The sequence below is a fragment of the Hyaena hyaena genome, unplaced genomic scaffold (assembly GCF_003009895.1).
Source record: "Hyaena hyaena isolate Hyena2069 unplaced genomic scaffold, ASM300989v1 scaffold_44, whole genome shotgun sequence".
Classification (NCBI taxonomy): Eukaryota; Metazoa; Chordata; class Mammalia; order Carnivora; family Hyaenidae; genus Hyaena; species Hyaena hyaena.
Genome location: NW_024080676.1, coordinates 4,321,455 through 4,326,041, shown reverse-complemented (window position 1 = coordinate 4,326,041; position 4,587 = coordinate 4,321,455). Strand labels below are relative to the sequence as shown.

The 4,587-nt window shown below is 45.7% G+C and overlaps 2 pseudogenes; one reads left to right on the top strand and one right to left on the bottom strand.

The window, feature by feature from the left end:
- Positions 1-1,225: 1,225 nt before the first annotated feature.
- Positions 1,226-2,002, bottom strand: LOC120230593 (annotated as a pseudogene).
- A 1,412-nt stretch (positions 2,003-3,414) lies between these two features.
- Positions 3,415-4,079, top strand: LOC120230569 (annotated as a pseudogene).
- The last annotated feature ends 508 nt before the right edge of the window (positions 4,080-4,587 follow it).

Sequence of the window (4,587 nt, the reverse complement as noted above, 5' to 3'; positions counted from 1 at the left end):
TATTTTTGAGAGAGAAAGAGAGAGAGAGAGAGAGAGAGAGAGAGAGCTTGAGCAGGGGAGGGTCAGAGAGACAGGGAGACACAGAATCTGAAGCAGGCTCCAGGCTCTGAGCTGTCAGCACAGAGCCCGACATGGGGCTCGAACCCACGAACCATGAGATCATGACCTGAGCCAGAGTCGGACACTTTACAGACTGAGCCTCCCAGGCACCCCTAAAAGCCTGAATTTGGAGGACACCTGAGTGGTTCAGTCGGTTAAGTATCCGATTTCGGCTCAGGTCACGATCTCGTGGTTTGTGGGTTTGAGCCCCGCGTCGGGCTCTGTGCTGACAGCTCGAAGCCTGGAGCCTGTATCAGATTCTGTGTCTCCCTGTCTCTTTGCCCCTCTCCTGCTTGCACTCTGTCTGTCTCTCTCTCAGAAATAAATAAACCTTAAAAAACTTTTTTTAAAAGCCTGGATTTGAGCACTGGCACAGCTCTGTGTTAGCTGTAATGTTGCGCCAGTCATTTATCTTCTGTGTGAGTCAATTCCCTCACTGGTATAAAGAGGTAGTGAGGTCCACTACATAGGATTGGTTGAGGATCAAAAATAATAATGGATATGAATGTGCTTTACACCCTGTTGATGGCAAATTACTTGTAAAGGCTTTGTAAGTTTCATTGCCAAATGACCTAGTTCACACTTTAGGCCTTGAGAAATTAGATCAGCATGAAGACAATTCCTTTTTCATATTTTTAATGGGGGAGGGAGTTGCAGAGAAGTCAGGGTGCAGATGCTAGATTGAGGTGAGATTTCAGCGCCTGTGCTGCCTGCCACACTCCTAAATGGGTGTTTCCAGTAACTAGTTTCACCTAGGTAAATATGACATGTGCATCCTCTCCACGTCTGTTGGACTCCACCCCCACCCCCCAGCAGCCTTGACAAGACTAGCCCCAAAGAAAAACTCTATAGGTAACCTTGGTTTGTTTTCCAGGCCAGAGCTAAATTTTGGGCCCCTTTTGTCCCTGGATAAAACAGTATTTACGTTTTTTTTTTTTTTTTTTTTTTTTTTTTTTTAGTTTAGCACCATTTATTAAGTGATCTCAGCTGTTGTTGTAGCTGCGTGTCAGCCTGTTCTTAAAACAGAAAATGCTCTTCCAATTCCTCTTGTCCAGGACAGAAGTATCCTCCAGGTAGCACGCCAACAGAACAAGACTCCGATGATGCCAGCTTCAATGATGGTGTCATCCAGAGAGGGGGAGGGTCATGGCACATTCAACCGCGGCTTCCAGGGGTTTTGAAAAAGGAGCCTTTGGGGGCCCAGCCTGCCTGGCATTTTGATGCTGTCGGTGTGGGTTTTGTACTCCATAATGGTGTTGGGAGGTAGGTTAAGCACTCGCCGAAGCGTATCCCGGATTCAGGCTGTGGTTGCTTGGTCACTGGCAGTCTTATTCCATATTGAAATAATGTCCTCCTGAAACCGGACAGAGACCACAGCCCCACAGATCTCCTCCCCAACCGTGAACTGTTCCCCCAGCATGGCCAGGATCAGGTTCTGCCAGCAACGGGATGCCTAGCCCTTCTGCAGCCGAATAATCCACTTGCCACCATTTTTATTTTCATCATCCTCCCACATAGGTTTAATTCCTTCTTTGAAGAGATGGAAGTCACTGTGGCCCGTCTGGTCTCCGGGATGTACCATGTGGCTGTAAAACCTCCAGAACTGCTCCACGGAGGCAAAGGTGCCAATCTGTTTGATGTTCTGTTCACAGCTTTGCGAGCTAGTGGGGCGGCCGGGGGTCCTTCTGGAGTACCAGAAGGTATATTTGTACTGCAGTGGGTGCTCTGCTGGCCCAGGGATGACAGCCTTCCTCTTACTGCTGCCCTGACCCTTGTCTCGTTCCGTTTTTTCCTTCTCACCATCTTTCTGTGTGCTGTTTTCTTCATTCTGATCGTGGTCCCCACTGTCATCGTCTTTCAATGCATCGAACTTGTTGTTCATCCTCTCACCACCGCCGCCGCCACTGCCTCACCATTTTATGTCTATTTTATAGTTAGTCTAATAGCCAGTATTTCCACATCTCTCTCATACAGTCAGTGAGGGGTTCCCCCACAGTCTCAGCATCAACTGGGAACTCGTTAGAAATGCAGATTCTCATACCCCATCCTAGACCTATAAATTAAAATCTCTGAGGATAGGGCCCCATTATTTTGTGGTTTAATGGTCTCTCTTGGTGATTCTGATGCAGAATAAAGTTTGAGAACCACTGCTGTAATAGATACGGTTAAATCTCACACATTGACTGTCAGTTGACTAATTAGTGGTAAATTAAATAACTTTTAACTGCTGGCCTTTTCTGGAAACATTTTGAAAATATTTTCCAGTTGGCAACAAGATCGAATTACATTTAAATTCTGCCTCTACAGTGGGGTATGAGTTATTGGACACACCTGGCATCAGATTTCGCTTTTGGAATTTGGGAAGTTACTTTGACTTCAGTATTGTGGGGAATGTCATTTGAATGATTAATATTTTTATGTTTTATTTGTTTTTGAGAGAGAGAGTGAGGGAGAGCTTGAGCAAGGGAGGGACAGAGAGAGAGGGAGACACAGAATCCAAAGCAGGCTCCAGGCTCCAAGATGTCAGCACAGAGCCCAATGAATGTGGGGCTCAAACTCACAAACCGTGAGATCATGACCTGAGCTGAAGTCAGATGCTTAACCGACTGCACCACCCAGGCGCCCCATTTTTTTTTTTTTAATTTGAGAGAAAGAGAGCATGAGTGTGGAGGGACAGAAGGAAAGGTAGAGAGAGAATCTTAAGCAGGCTCCATGCCCAGCGCAGAACCAGATGTGGGGCTCCATCCCACCACCCTGGGATCATGACCTGAGCTGAAATCAAGAGTTGGATGCTCAACTGACTGAGCCACCCAGGCACCCCTGGACAATCCTTTTTTTTTTTTTTTATTTTTTTTTTTTTTTTTATTATTTATTTCTAGGAGAGAGAGAGACAGCATGAGCAGGGGAGGGTCAGAGAGAGAGGGAGTCACAGACTGAAACAGGCTCCAGGCTCTGAGCTGGCAGTCAGCACAGAGCCCGACGCGGGGCTCGAACCCACGAACCGCGAGATCATGACCTAAGCGAAAGTCGGACGCTTAACCGACTAAGCCACCCAGGTGCCCCTAGAGTCGCCTTTCTTAAACTTAGAAAGGAACTGTACACTGGGGGACTGGCTTGCTCTAATTTTGTACAATAAACTTGGAGTACGAAGTGATCATTGTATTGAGGCAAATGAAATAATCTCCATGTGAATTAAAGCTAAGTACAAATTTTCAAGTTCAGTGATGCCCCTTTTACCTGTGTTATATTACTTACACATCATTTGCTCATTTACCAAACTGTATAAGCCAGACTGTGAGAGGGAGAGGAAGGCTGATGAAGAGTCTACAAGGCCTTGATGCCACTGTGAGACGCTGCATGTCTTGCCAGGTCCTGCACGGTGTTGGTCACAGAGCCTACCTCACGTGTCCCTGGGTCCTCAGGGTGAAGGCTATAGTAATGCTAACACTGGTCACCATTCCAAGTGGGCTGACAGTTCCCAAGGGTCCAGATGTCAGTCTGATTCCACTCAGGGTTTCTGTGAGAGATAAGCTGCTTTTAAGGAGGTTACAAAACTTGAAGCAATTTACCTTGTATGTGTCAAGTGCATTTTCCTGATCCAAACAAGCTGCATTGCTTTCAGCAAACTCTAACCCCTTAAGAGGGTAACTCCCAGGGTGGACATTTCCAGTTTGAAACTACAGTCCCTCCTGTGCACGACATGATACCTCCTAGCATGAATGTTTGACCAGGATCTGACACCCCAGCATCACCAAGGCAGGTGAAATATGTCTAAGTTTACTGAGAGAACATTCAACTGACAGTACTGGCTGGACTCTGACTGGAACATTCAAGGATGTTGTTTGGGAATTAAACAAACTATTTGCTGACCTTTTGAATTGTGATGATTCACTGAATATTAAAGCTACAGAACACATTTGCAGATCAAAGAGGCCTTCCAGAATAATGGTGAAGACTTCATTAAGCCTTACTGCAGATGATAGGAGGAGAAGATTATAGAACCATGGATTGTGTGTTGTAAATTTCTCTCTAATGCAAAACAAAGTATAGCAGCTTTACATTTAAATATTTTATTCTTTAATTTTTTTAATGTTTATTTATTTTTGAGAGAGAGCAACAGAGTGCAAGTCAGGGAGGGAAAGAGAGAGAGAGGGAGACACAGAATCCAAAGCAGGCTCCAGGCTCTGAGCTGTCAGCACAGAGCCTGACGCGGGGCTCAAATTCGCGAACTACGAGGTCATGACCTGAGCCAAAGCCAGCCACCCAGGCGCCCCTGACAGCTTTATGATTTAAAAAACATGTCTTTTATTTAGTATTCTGTGAAATCCCAAAGTCTAAGAGTCAATGGCCTAGATTTTAGGATACAAAGAAAGCAGAGAACATGAAGACAAAATTAGGCTCAAGTGTATGTACACATATGCACACGTACACACACACCCAGTGTCAAAGTCTAAGAAGGGAGGGCTCTGGTGGAAAGTATGATTCTTG